Consider the following 15,389-nt stretch of genomic DNA (forward strand, 5'->3'; position numbering starts at 1 on the left):
TCAAGGAGAGAGAGAAAGAGACAGAGACAAAAAGGGAGTCAGAAAGAGAGAAAGAGAGAGACAGAGAGAGGAAGGGAGAGACAAAGAGGGAGTCAGAGAGAAAGAAAGAAAGAGACAAAGTCAAAGAGAGGGAGGAAGAGACAGACAAAAAGGGAGTCAGAAAGAGAGAGATAAAGAAGAAGTCAAAGAGAAAGAGAGATAGAAGTAGTAAAGAAAAATCAGTGTACCCTATTCCTTTAAAAGCCAGGGTAAATTTAAAAACTATAATTGATAATTGAAGGTCCTCTCTGTAACCCTATAACACTCCAATACCACCTTGTTGTCAGTGTAAACAAGGGTGTACCCTGAAAGCACTGAGGCCACTGACAACCCATTGCCTTCCTATCAAAAATCTTTAACCCAACAGGTTTCCTAACAGGGGATCTAAATCTTAATTAATTACCATACAAAGGTCTGACCAGATCTAGGAGGAACTCCCTTCAGGACAGGATGATAGATGGTTCCTCGCAGGCGATTAAGGGAAAAAGACACAATGGGTATCAAACTTGCGAGTTGTTTGTGCTCAGCCAAACCTTAAAGTACTTACAGTATCAGGAAGGAGGCTTCTATACCAATTCTAAGTTAATATGGACTGCATGAGGTCTTATTAATAGCAAAGAATAATTGAAATCCCAAGCTTACAAATTTTTCAACAAAAGTAAAGTTTGCTAAAAGTCAACAGTGTAACATGTATTATCCTACTACCACACACTCCCAAAGGATTTCTCAGACTGTTTACAAGAAAGAACAAAATCTATCCTTACTCTACAATCCCAAATAGACTCTGTGGCAGCAGTGACTCTCAAAAACCACCAAGGCTTAGACCTCCTCACTGCTGAGAAAGGAGGACTCCACCTTCTTCGGTGAAGAGTGTCGTTTTTATACTAACCAATCAGGGATAGTACGAGATGTCTCCCAGCATTTACAGGAAAAGGTTTCTGAAATCAGATATTGCCTTTCAAACTCTTATACCAACCTCTGGAGTTGGGCAACATGACTTCTCCCCTTTCTAGTTCCCATGGCAGCCATCTTGCTATTACTCGCCTTCAGGCCCTGTATTTTTAACCTCCTTGTCAAATTTGTTTCCTCTAGAATCGAGGCCACCAAGCTACAGATGGTCTTACAAATGGAACCCCAAATGAGCTCAACTAACAACTTCTACTGAGGACTCCTGGACCAACCCACTGGCCCTTTCACTGGCCTAAAGAGTTCCACTCTGGAGGACACTACAACTGCAGGGCCCCTTCTTAGCCCCTATCCAGCAGGAAGTAGCTAGAGCAGTCATCACCCAATTCCCAGCAGCAGTTGGGGTATCATCTTTAGTGGGGGATTGAGAGGTGAAGCCAGCTGGGATTCTGGGTCAGTTGGTGACTTGGAGAACTTTTCTATCTAGCTAAAGGATTGTGAACACACCAATCAGCACTCTGTGTCTAGCTAAAGCTTTGTAAACGCACCAATCAGCGCTCTGTAAAAAAGCAACAATCAGCGCCCTGTGTCTAGCTAAAGGTTTGTAAATGCACCAATCAGCACTCTGTAAAAACACACCAATCAGCACTCTATAAAATGGACCAATCAGCAGGATGTGGGTGGGGCCAAATAAGGGAATAAAAGCTGGCCACCCGAGCCAGCAGCACCAACCCGCTGGGGTCCCCTTCCTTGCTGTGGAAGTGTTGTTGTTTTGCTCTTTGCAACAAATCTTTCTGCTGCTCACTCTTTGGGTCCGCACTACCTTTATGAGCTGTAACACTCACCACGAAGGTCTGCAGCTTCACTCCTGAAGCCAGCAAGACCATGAACCCACCAGGAGGAACAAAAAACTCCAGATGCACCACCTTTAAGAGCCGTAATACTCACTGTGAAAGTCTGCGGCTTCACTCCTGAAGTCAGCGAGACCACAAACCCACCATAAGGAAGGAACTCTGGACACATCTGAACATCTGAAGGAGCAAACTCTGGACACACCATCTTTAAGAACTGTAACACTCACTGCGAGGGTTCTCTGCTTCCTTCTTGAAATCAGCAAGACCAAGAACCCACCAGAAGGAACCCATTCTGGATACAGTAGCACCTTTTTAAAAGATTGTTTAGTGAGTAAATGAAATAATCCATGTAAAGCATCTATGGCAGATAGGAGAATCTTCAACAAATATTAGCTGCAATTATTATCCATAAATGGAAGCTCTCAATCTAGGGAGGAAAAAGGCACACAGGTAGGCGTGCCTGCCTACCTGGGTTGTACTGTGTCAGGGACAGGGCATTCTGATCAAAGAACTTAGAAGAAGAAGACTTTGTAGAGAGAAGACATTTAGAAACTCAAAAGTGATCACTTTGGCAAACAGACCAAAAAACTCACTTGGGCACTCCATTGTTCTTTGTTCAATGCCATGAATATAAGTGAATATGAGTTTGATTTTTTAAAAAAATAAATCTCAAGTCTTCTACCAAGACTTGAGGACTACAATGCATTTGACTATTCAATTGGATGTAGTCTGTCAACATATATACATAAACTATATTTTTCTAGAATTGTCAAGATAATAACATTATTGTCTGTTTCTAGTTACACCAATTATGCAGGCGTAGAGAGTCCTACTAGGGCTGCACTACTCCACCTAGCAGAGAGGTGAGAAAGGTTTTTCATTGCCTCATTGTGGTCTTATGGTGATTGAGTAGGCATCACTTGTAGAAAATGGCCATTACTCTGCTCACCCACTTTGTGGAGAGCAGTGTAAAGGAAGGGAGTGTAGCTACTTAGTCTGGATAGCATCAAGGAGTTCACTTGTTGCAACCAATTTAAAAGACTCATTGGATTGGCATGTTTACAGAGTGATATACAGACATGGTAGGGAATCAGAAATAATTTGAATTCCTAATATATTGGTGGTTTATTTATGAGGCATAAATTTGCAGGAAGTTAATGGCCATAATTTATTGAGCACCTACTATGTTTTCAGAACTCACAGTTTTCCATCCACTATTACATAGAATCCTCAGTGCAATCTTACAAGGAAAGTGTTATTATTATTTAGTCTCATTTTATAGATGAGGTAAAAGAAACTCAGAAGTTATAGATCTCTGAATGTGCTTTTTAAGTCAGAGATGTTGGCTTCAAAAACAGAGCTGCAGTCAGGCTGGTGTTAATGAGTTTTATAGTATAATGTAACAGACAGTCACAGAAACATCAAAGGACAGGAAGTGAGTGGTACATCTTGAGCAACTGGACATCAGGGGCTGTCTCTCCTCATTGCTTCTCTCTTTTTCTCTTTTTCTTTCTGAATACACTCTGGCCCTGATTCTTCTATGTTTTAACTAGAGTCTCTCAATCACACAGTTGAGTCAGGGGTCCAACCTGGGTCTGATGTCTGGCTGTGAAGCAATCAGTGAAAACCAGAGGGTTGAGGTTATGCAGGTGTAGAAAGCCACATCATCTTCAAAGGTGTCACAAAGCTAGTAAATGGCAGAGGCAGAATCCCAAGTCACATCTGTCTGATGCCCATATTCTTTCCACTAAAAAAAAGGCGTGGGGCAGAACAGAGTTAGAGTAAGACAGTCAGCTATCCACCCCGAATAATAGCTCCACATTGCACAAGGCTTGAGGAAAAACACTGTAACTGGCAAGGAGCTCAGAAGTTATACTGTTCAAATTCCACATTTTATTGGCCAAATGACTTGGCAAAACAATGTGGTTAATATTTATTTAAACATATTTGGATAGGGAAAATACAGGACTGTTCTCACAGATGCATAGTCTAACATATTTCAGATATTGTGGGGTTGAAGCAGACTAAGGAGCAAAATGTCTAAGCTTCTAAGGCTGTATGTTTAATCTACCCAAATTCAACACCACAAATCAAGTATTCACTTCATTTCACTTTGAGATTGAAACCAAAGTTGGTGAGAGAGTTAAAGTTATCTCCTCTACCCTCGGATTAGAAAATATTTTTCCAACTTGGTCCTAATTCTCTCATAAAACACATATATATAGAATGTTGGAAATGCTTGTTCATATCTCTCCCTATGAAAGATTTTGGGAAATAATCTCAGAGAAGCCAAAAGACAAAGTTGTACACATATTCCTGGCAGCTTCCTCTGAGTACCAAACTCAAAAAATCTTAATGTTCAGCAAATGGTTTAGTGAAATATTGTAGATTGGTATAAGAAAGTGCTACGTCAATAATCATTTTAATGTGATGGAGAAACAAAAATATCATATAATAATTTAAAATAATAAAAAATGGCATGAATTCCACAATTTCAACAATAAAAGAATATATACAAATGAAGGGCACCATCTGATTTGGTTTGACTCTGTGACTCCACCCAAATCTCACCTTGAATTGTAATCCCGATGATCCCCATGAGTCAAGGGTGGGACCAGGTGGAGGTAATTGGATCATGGGGGTGGTTTTCCCCCATGCTGTTCTCATGATGAATGAGTCTTATGAGATCTGATGGTTTTATAAGCATCTGGCATTTCCACTGCTGCACTCACTCTGTCCTGCCACCCTTTTAGAAGGTGTCTGCTTCTCCTTTGCTTTCCCCCATGACTGTAAGTTTCTGAGGCCTCACCAGCAATGCAGAACTGTGAGTCAATTAAACCTCTTTCCTTTATAAATTACACAGTCTCGGGTATTTCTTCATAGTGTCAGAAGAGATGAATACACCATCTATAAATTGAAAATAGTTTTTTAAGGATGAAGAATCTACAGTGATTTCACATAGAATCATATTATTTTCATTGATAATCACATTATATTACTAACAATGGCCAAAATGTATTGAGTGATTACTTTATTAAGTGCTTTACTTATATCTTTTAACTTAATTCTCTTTAGGAAAATAGTATCATAAGTCACACTTTGTAAAGAAACTGAGGATAAAAGAGGTTAAGCAAATTCCTGAGAGACAATTCTAAGAGGTTTTCCCCAGAGTTCAAGTTCCTAACTAAGGAATAATAATGATGATAATAACAATAGCTAACAATTAAGTGGCATTTAATATATGCCAGGCAGTGTTCTAAGTGCTTTATGTTTACTAACTCATTTAATCCTCAGATCAATCCTATGATGTAGGTAGTAATATGATTCCTTTTCGTGGGTAAGAAAACCATAGCCCAGAACCAGGGACCCCAGCCGGGGTGTGGCTGAATCAGAGTAAGAACTCAGACTGTCTGCCTCCAAAGTCTGTACTTTCATCTGCTCACTGCTCTAGTTCCAGGACTTAGCAGAAATAGCAAGGGAGGAATGAAGAAATACATTTTAAAGAAAAAAATCAAAGAACTTGTGATAACTCCAAAACAACTCCAAAAATTCCTGCCTGAAGGAGTAGGATGAAAGTAGCTTTATTGACTAACAAAGAAAGTTAATTTGAACATGTTAAATTTTAGGTAACTTTGAAATATGCTGAGTGAAAATTCCAGCTGGGTACTGGGTAGCAAGGGGATGTTGTATGCAATATAAAATGACCCAATACATGGATTTGAGACCAATAATGTGAGAGGTGATAATTTCTAACTCTCAATATGAATTAATGTTTTGAGAGAGATTTAGACGGAAGAACGGTCTTTGAGAAAGTTGATAGAAAAAAGTGAAGAGATGGACAACAATCTGAAAATTACATACGGCAGAGTCATGAAAAGAAGATAACTCTGCCGCAGGAAGTCAAGAGGAAGGAAGCTAAAGGAAGCCTTGGAATTCGTTCCCAGAGGTCCTTCATGACTGTGGAGGGAGGGTGGGCCTGCAGCCAAAGGCTGAGGAATCAGAAAGGGTCAGAAAGGGGAGCACGTTATTCTTTAGGAAGTTTGTCATCCAAGGGAAGGAAACAGTAGAGCAACTGGAGGGAAAATTAGATTAAGTGGGAGTTTCTTTCACAGCAGTTAGTTGTCTGTGCAAGAACCATGGCAGTCTGGAAAGATTATTTACCCTATTGTCTCCCACAGTTTATTTATTTACCTATTGTTTCACAAGATCATGGCAGTCTGGAAAGATCTGGGGGCCCTGGTTCTGAGCTATGGTTTCCTTACCTGTGAAAAGGAATCAGAGTAGTACCTACATCATAGGATTGATCTGAGGATTAAATGAGTTAGTAAATATAAAGCACTTGGAACAGTGCCTGGCATATATTAGGTGCCACTTAATTGTTAGCTATTTTTATTACCATCATTATTATTCCTTAGTTAGGAACTTGAACTCTGGGGAAAACCTCTTAGAATTGTTTCTCAGTCAGGAAAGATCAGGGGTGTCTGAAGATGCTGGAGAAAGAAGAACCTCTTGAAACAGTGCTGGGAAGGACCAGAAGGAGGAGTTTCATTTTCTAAAAGGGAGATGTCGTATATGTGGCCCTTGGAGGTAAGCAAGGATGAGTGTAGGTTGGAATTGAAGTAAACAAAAATGCAATGTTGTTTATTTACCTATTGTCTCACACAGTTTACCCTTTTATAATTTGTTCTATGCTGCCAGTGCTGTGACTCTCCAAATTTGATTTCCTGTCTCCCTTGACATCTGGCTTTTCTAATGGTTCTGCCAATGAGAGGTCCTGGAGAGATTTGAAAACAGTGGAGGGAAGAAGGGACCTTCTTTCCAATTCCCACTAGTGTCACTCCATGTCACACGGTTGGATCAGCTGTTTTAGGCCCTCTTGGCACCAGCATTGCCTTACTCTCACAGGGACCAGCCACAGCTGGGCCACACTCTCTTGGAAGTGTAAGTATGAGCTTTGCCTTCTGAGCAGCCACTGGGCTATACCCTTTCCTCTGAGGTTTTAGTTCTGGTAACTGTACCACCTCTTTTTAGTCCTCCCTCAGGAGCTTAATGTTCTTAATGTTTTGGGTGACCTCAATTTGCCCTTTGTAATTTTTTCACCTTCCAACACATCAATAACCAACTTTCTGTATTAAATCGCCTTTGTTTGAAAGAATTTTCTCTTTCCTAACTGGACACGTTGATATAGTTCTTGGCCCAGCAGTGGTTCCAGAAGCAGACCCTCAAGTAAACATGTGTTTATACAGATTTAGTTTCTATCTTTTTTCTTATTCTTTCTTTTTCTGTGTTTTTTTTTTTCCATATCTGAGTTGATGTCTTTGTAATGATTATAATTTGCGAATATAGAAAGCACTGGAGTGAGTTAGTTTAAGGGATGTGAAAAGAAAGGAAAAGATCCAGAATAGTCAACCAAGGGGAAGCCAGTGGAGCTAACTAATGGGCCCCAGTTGCTCTCTTCTGTTATAGACTTGACATAGCTCTGCTCTGTAATTTTCTACACACCCTGCATTGGCTTTCAAGTAGAAGTTTTCCAGAGCACTTCCAAGGTGTTTGAAACGTAGTACCTTTAGAATTCTTATAAAGTATAGTCACTGAAAATGTTATCCCCAGCCATATATACTTATTTGTACAATGCTATGAAATTTGTTCTATGATTTCTATTCATTTTGTATTTTGTGAATTTTGGAATGTAAGCAACTCTTTTTTTTGCACTAATATAGTCTTAATTTTAATTTTTGTGGCTACCCAGTAGGTGTATATACTTATGGGGTACATGAGATATTTTGGTATAGGTATGCAATGCATAAAAATCACATTGTGGAAAAGTGAGTATCCATCTCCATAACTATTTATCCTCTGTGTACAATCTAATTATACTCTTTTAGTTATTTTAAAGTGCATAATTATTATTGATTATAGTCCCCCTGCTGTGCTGTCAAATACCAGGTCTTATTTATTCTAACTTTTTTTTTTTACTCATTAACCATCCGCACCTTCCTCCATCCCTCTCACTACCCTTGCTGGCTTCTGGTAACCATCCCTCTATTCTCTCTCTCCACAAGTTCAATTGTTTTGATTTTCAGATCCCACAAATAAGTGAGAACATGTGATGTTTGTCTTTCTCTGCCTGGCTTATTTCATTTAACATAATGACCTCCAGTTCCATCCATGTTGCTGCAAGTGACAGGATCTCATTCTTTTTCATGGAAGAATAGTACTCCATTGTGTATAAGTAGCACATTTTCTTTATCCATTCATCTGTTGATAGATACTTGGGTTCCTTCCAAATTTTCGCTGTTGTGAACAGTGCTGCAATAAACATGGGAATGCAGATATCTCTTTAGTACCCTGATTTTCTTCTTTGGGGCATATACCCAGAAGTGATATTGCAGGATAACACGATACCTCCATTTTTAGCTTTTTGAGGAACCTCCAAAATGTTCTCCATAGTGGTTGTACTGGTTTCCATTCCTACCAACAGTGTATGAGGTTTCCCTTTTCTCTACATCCTCACCAGCATTTGTTATTGCCTGACTTTTGGATAAAAGACATTTTAGGCTGGGTGCAGTGCTCACACCTGTAATCCCAGCACTTTGGGAAGCCAAGGCAGGCAGACCATGAGGTCAGGAGATTGAGACCATCCTGGCCAACATGGTGAAACCCCATCTCTACTAACATACAAAAAATTAGCTGGGCATGGTGGTGCATGCCTGTAGTCCCACCTACTTGGGAGGCTGAGGTTGGGGAATCACTTGAACCCAAGAGGTGGAGGTTTCAGTGAGCTGAGACCATGCCACTGCATTCTGGCCTGGCAACAGAGCAAGACTCCATCTCAGGAAAAAACAAGCCAATTTAATGGGGCTAGGATGATATCTCATTGTAGTTTTGATTTGGATTTCTCTGATGATCAATGATCATCATCATATGCATGCTTGCTATTTGTTTGTCTTTTTATGAGAAATATCTATTCAAATATTTTGCCCATTTTAAAGTTGAATTATTAGATTTTTTTCCCTATAGAGTTGTTTGAGCTCCTTATATATTCTGGTTATTAATTCTTTATCAAATGGGTTTTTTTCAAATATTTTCTTCCATTCTGTGAGTTGTCTCTTCACTTTGTTCATTGTTTCCTTTGCTATGCTGAAGTTTTTTTTAACATGATGTGATCCCATTTGTCCATTTTTGATTTGTTTGCCTGTGCTTGTGAGGTATTATTCAAGAAATTTTTGCCCAGACCAACGTCTTGGAGGGCTTCCCCAATGTTTTCTTGTAGTAGTTTCATAATTTGAAGCTTAGATTTTAAGCCTTTAATTCATTTTGATTTGATTTTTGTATACAGTGAGAGATAGGGGTCAAGTTTCATTCTTCTGCTTATGAATATTCAATTCTCCCAGCACCATTTATTGAAAAGACTTTTTTTTCTTCAGTGTATGTTCTTGGTGGCTTTGTTGAAAATGAGTTTACTGTAGGTATGAAGATTTGTTTCTGGGTTCTCTATGCTGTTTTATTGGTCTATGTGTCTGTTTTTATGGTAGTATCATGCTGTTTTGGTTACTATAGCTTTGCAGTATATTTTGAAATCAGATCATGTGATTCTTACAGCTTTATTCTTTTTTCTCAGGACAGTTTTGGCCATTCTGAATCTTTTGTGATTCTATTTAATTTTAGGATTGTTTTTTCTATTTCTGTGAAGGATATCTTTGGTATATTGATAGGGATTGCATTGATTCTGTAGATTGCTTTGTGTAGCATGGACGTTTTAATAATGTTGATTCTTCCAATCCGTGAACATGGAATATCTTTCCATTTCTTTGTGTCCTCTTCCATTTTTTTACATTGACATTTTATAGTTTTCATTGTGAAGATTTTTGACTTCTCTGATGAATACCTAAGTATTTAATTTTATTTGTTGTGGCTGTAAATGGAATTACTTTTTTGATTTCCTTTTCGGATTGTTCACTGTTGATATATAGAAATGTTACTGATTTTTGTACATTGATTCTGTATCCTAAAACTACTGAATTTGTTTATCAGTTTGAGTAGTTTTTTGGTGGAGTCTTTTGGTTTTCTCAAATATAAGATTATATCATCTGCCAACAGGATAATTGACTTCTTTTTTAGTTTGGATTCCCATTATTTCTTTCTCTTTCTTTCTCTTGCCTGATTGCTCTAGCTAAGAATTCCAGTATTATGTTGGATAACAGTGGTGAAAGTGAGCATCCTTGTCGTGTTTCAGATTTAAGAGGAAAAGTTTTCAGTTTTTCCCCATAAGGTATAAAACCAGCTGTGGGTCTGTCATATATGGTTTTTATTATGTTGAGATACACTCTTTTAATACCCTGTTTTCTGAGTTTTTTTTTTTAATCATGAAAGATGTTGATCTTTATCAAAAGGGTTTTCAGCATCCATTTAAATGATCATATGTTTTTTTTCCTTCATTCTGTTGATATGATGTATCACATCGACTGATTTGCATATGCTGAACCATTCTTGCATTCCTGGAATAAATCCCACTTGGTCATGATGAATGATCTTTGTAATATATTTTTGAATTTCGCTTGCTAGTATTTTCTTGATGATTTTTGCATCAATATTCATCAGAGATGTTAGCTTATAATTTTTAATTATTTATTTTAATATGCCTTTGTCTGGTTTTGGTATTAGAGTAATACTAGCCTCATAGAATCAGTTTGGAAGTATTTCCTCCTCCTCTGTTTTTTGGAACAATTTGAGTAGGATTAGTATTAGTTCTTTAAATGTTTGGTAGAGTTTAGCAGTGAAGCCATTGGGTCCCAGACTCTTCTTTGCTGGGAGATCTTTTATTATGGTTTTAATCTCATTACTTTTTATTGACCTGTTCAGGTTTTGGATTTCTTCATGGTTCAATTTTGGCATGTTGTCTGTTGCTAAGAATTTATCCATTCCTTCTATATTTTCCAGTTTATCAACATATGGTACCTAATAATGATCCTTTGAATTTCTGTTGTATCAGTTGTAATGTGTTGGGAACAGGCCCCCAAATCTGGCCATAAACTGGTCCCTAAACTGGCCATAAACAAAATCTCTGCAGCACTGTGACATGTTCATGATGGCCATGATGCCCATGCTGAAGGTTGTGGGTTTACCAAAATAAGAGCAAGGAACACCTGGCCCACGCAGGGCAGAAAACTGCTTAAAGGTGTTCCTAAACCACAAACAACAGCATGAGCGATCTGTGACTTAAGGATATGCTCCTGCTGCAGATAACTAGCCAGAGCCCTCCCTTTGTTTCCCATAAGGAATACTTTTAGTTAATCTATAATCTATAGAAATAATGCTTATCACTGGCTTTAAATGTGGATCAAACTCTGTTTGGGGCTTTCAGGTCTGAAGGCTGTGAGTCCCCTGATTTCCCACTCCACATGCTATATTTGTGTGTGTGTCTTTAATTCCTCTAGCACTGCTGTGTTAAGGTCTCCACAACCAAGCTGGTCTCGGCAGTAATGTCTTTTTTTTCATCTCTGATTTTATTTATGTGGGTATTCTTTCGCTTTTTCTTAGTCTGGCTAAAGATTTGTCAATTTCGTTTACCTTTTCAAAAAATCAACTTTTTGTTTCATTGATCTTATGTATTGTTTTCTTCATTTAAAACTCTTATGCTCTGATCTTTATTATTTATTTTCTTCTACTAATTTTGGGTTTGTCTTGCTCTTGCTTGTATAGTTCTTTAAGATGCATCATTAGGTTATTTATTTGAAGTTTTTCTTCTACTTCTTTCACTGTATTCCATAGATTTTGGTATGTTGTGTTTCTATTATCATTTGTTTCAAGAAATTTTTCAATTTCCTTCTTAATTTCTTTATTGACATACTGGTCATTCAGGAGCATATTATTTAATTTCCATATATTTGTATAGTTTTTAAAATTTCTCTTGCTATTGATTTCCAGTTTTATTTCATTGTTGCAGAGAAGATGCTTAATATTATTTTAATTTTTTGAAAGTTTTTATTTGTTTTGTGACCTAACATATGGTCTACCCTTGAGAGTGATCCATGTGCTAAAGAGAAAAATGTATATTCTGCAGCCATTGAATAAAATGTTGTGTAACTATCTATTAGGTTCATTTGTTCTATTGTGCAGAATAAGTCTGATGTTCCTTTGTTGGTTTTCTGTCTGTGAGTTTTGTCCAATGCTGAAAGTGGGGTGTTAGAGTCTCCAGCTACTAATGTATTGGGGTCTATCTCTTTGGTTCCATATATTTGCTTTATATATCTGGTTGCTCCAGTGTTGGGTGCATATATATTTACAATTGTTATACCCTCTTGCTGAATTGACCCCTTTGTCAATATATGATGACCTTTTCTGTCTCTTCTTACAGTTTTTGTCTTGAAATCTATTTTGTCTCATAAGTATAGCTACTGATGCTCTTCTTTGGTTTCCACTTGCATAGGATATCTTTTTCCATCTCATTATTTTCTGTCTTTGTGGATATTTCTAGGGAAAGTGTGTTTTTTGTAGGCAATAGGTCATTGAGTCTTGTTTCTTTCATCCATTCAGCCACTCTATGTCTTTTCATTGGAGAGTTTGTTCTACTCACATTCAATGTTATTATTGATAAGTAAGGGCTTCCTTCACCATTTTGTTATTTGTTTTCTGGTCTTTCTTTCTGTCTTCCTTTTAGTTAAGGTGTTTTTTCCTGGTGGTATGCTTTAATTTTTTACTTTTTATTTTTGATGTACCATTGTGTGTTTTTTAATTCAAAGTCACCATGAGACTTGCAAATACTATCTTATAATGCTTTTTTCTTTTTGAGGACAGAGTCTTGTTCTGTTGCCCAGGTGGGAGTGCAGCGGTGTGATCTCGGCTCACTGCAAATTCTGCCACTTGGGTTCAAGTGATTCTCCTGCCTCAGCCTCCCAAATAGCTGGGATTACAGGTGCATGCCACCACGTCTGGCTAATTTTTGTATTTTTAGTAGAGACGGGGTTTCAGCATCTTGGCCAGGCTGGTCTTGAACTCCTGACCTCACGATCCACCTTTCTTGGCCTCCCAAAGTGCTGGATTACAGGCATGAGCCACTGCACCTGGCCTTATAACCCTTTATTTTAAACTAATGACAACGTAACACTGATGCATAAACAAATAAACATGCAAAAATACTAATAGAAACTCTACACTTTAATTTTGTCCCAAACTTTTCAATTTTTCATGTTTCTCTTTATGTCTTTCTTGTACTATGTCTTGAAAATGTGTTGAAGTTATTATTTTTGATAGGCTTATCATTTAGTCTTTCTACTTATGTCAAGAGTTTATATGCCACAATTACAGTGTTATGTTATTCTGTGTTTTTCTGTGTGCTTACTATTATCCATGAGTTCTGTACTTTCAGATGATTTCTTCTTGCTTGTTAACACCCTTTTCTTTCAGATTTAAAAACTTCCTTTAGTATTTCTTGTAGGACATGTCTGGCCTACATGATGAAATCCCTCAGCTTTTGTTGTCTGGGAAGGTCTTTATTTCTCGTTCCTGCTTAAGGAATATTTTTGTTGGATACATTATTCTAGGGTAAAAGTTTTTTTCTTCAGCACTTTAAATGTGTCATACCACTCTCTCCTGTTTCCACTGAAAAGTCTGCTGCCAAACGTATTTGAGCAATATTGTACGCTATTTGTTTCTTTTTTCTCACTGCTTTTGGATTCTTTCTTTATCCTTGACCTTTGGGAGTTTGATTATTAAATGCCTTGAGGTAGTCTTGTGTTAAATCTGTTTGACGTTCTATAACCTTCTTGTATTTCAATATTGACTTATGCCAATATATCCTGTGTGCTATACATCTGGGGCACACCTGCTCTGTTGGTTTCCTGTTACTGCTCTAACAAATTGTTACAAACTATGTGGCTTAAAACAATGGAAGTTTATTCTCTCACAGTTCTGGAGGCCAGAAGTCTGAAATCAGTATCAAGGGCTGACATCAAGATGTTGGCAGGGCAGCACTCCTTCTAGAGGCTCTGGGAGAGTGCCTGTCCCTTGCCTCTTTCAGATCCTATGGCTGCTGGCATTCCTTGGCTTGTGGCCACATTTCTCCAGCCCTATCTTCTTCCTTTATCCCTTTTCCTCTTTGTCCTCCTATTGCCTTTGGAAACTTGCAACATATTTATCGTTAGTAATATGAAATTTTATAATGATCTGCTTTAAGTGTGTCTATTTTTGTCCATTTCATTGGCATTCCATGATTTAAGAAAACTGTCTTTTTTCAGTTCTAAAAAATTTACTTAAGTTGTCATATTAATGATCTTCCCTCCCTTCCCCTCCCACCCTACTTTATTTATTCATTGATTTTGGAACTTCTACTACTTAGATATTGAATGTCTTGATTTGCTACTTTTAATTTTCTTGCTTTTCCCCTTCTCTTTTTTACATCTCTTGCGTTTTGCTCTACTTTCTGGGAAATTTCCTGAATTTTTCTTCCAACATTTCTGTTGAGTTTTTAATTTATGCTATAATTCTTATCATAGTGAATAGCTTATCTTTGTTGTCTGCATTTTACATGAAATAACCTGCTGTTTTGTTTCATGAAAATACATCTTCTTGCTTCTCTGAATGCATATATATGTTATAGTCTATAGGTAACATATACAAAGACTATATGTTTATATATAAACTGTATTCACATATATAAAATTTTCATATTATATTTGAAATGTGTTAGATTGTTATCTAACACATTTCATATTGTTAGATGGTGATAGGGTTTGGCTGTGTCCCTATCATCTCATCTTGAATTTTAGCTTTCATAATTTTCATATGTTGTGGAAGGGACCTAGTAGGAGATAACTGAATCATGGGAGCAGTTTCCCCCATACTGTTCTCCTGGTAGTGAATAAGTCTCTTGAGATCTGATGGTTTTATAAGGGGTTTCCCCTTTCACTTGGCTCTCATTTCTCTCTTGCCTGCTGCCTTGTGAGACGTGCCTTTCTCCTACTTGCCTTCCGCCATGATTGTGAGGCCTCCCAGACAGGTGGAACTGTGAGTCCATTAAACCTCTTTTTCTGAACTGTGAGACGGTTAAACCTCTTATCAGACATACCTGATAAGTTACCCAGTCTCAGGTATGTCTTTATTAGTAGTGTGAGAGCTGACTAATACAGGTGGTCATCTAAGACTGCTTTAGACATTCTGAGCACATAAATGGTGTTTATCCACTGCTAGATACATTTTAGGGCATCTGGGAGGTTTACGTGGAGAATCCACAATGTCAGAATATTTAGGCCCTTTATGTTTGGAATTTCCCACAGAAGAGACAATATTTGCCTACCTTCCAGAATTCTGGGAACAGGATTGTTGGGGGGTGGGGTGCAAAGATTCCTAAAGAGAACCTATAAATGCAATATGAGATAGAAGCCAAGGAACAAACCACTTGGAGGGAATGGCAAAAATTTATGACTATTCAGGTTAACCCAGAAAGCCTGATTATTTTAATCTTTTAAATATATAAACCAGAATACTTTAAACTCTACAATAACATGATTATCAGTTAAAGAAAACAATCTGTCAAATAATTCACATGTGTTTTTAGGTTTGTTTCCAACTATTCAGCTTCTTTGAATTGCC

The sequence above is a fragment of the Macaca mulatta genome, chromosome 5, assembly GCF_049350105.2.
Source record: "Macaca mulatta isolate MMU2019108-1 chromosome 5, T2T-MMU8v2.0, whole genome shotgun sequence".
Lineage (NCBI taxonomy): Eukaryota > Metazoa > Chordata > Mammalia > Primates > Cercopithecidae > Macaca > Macaca mulatta.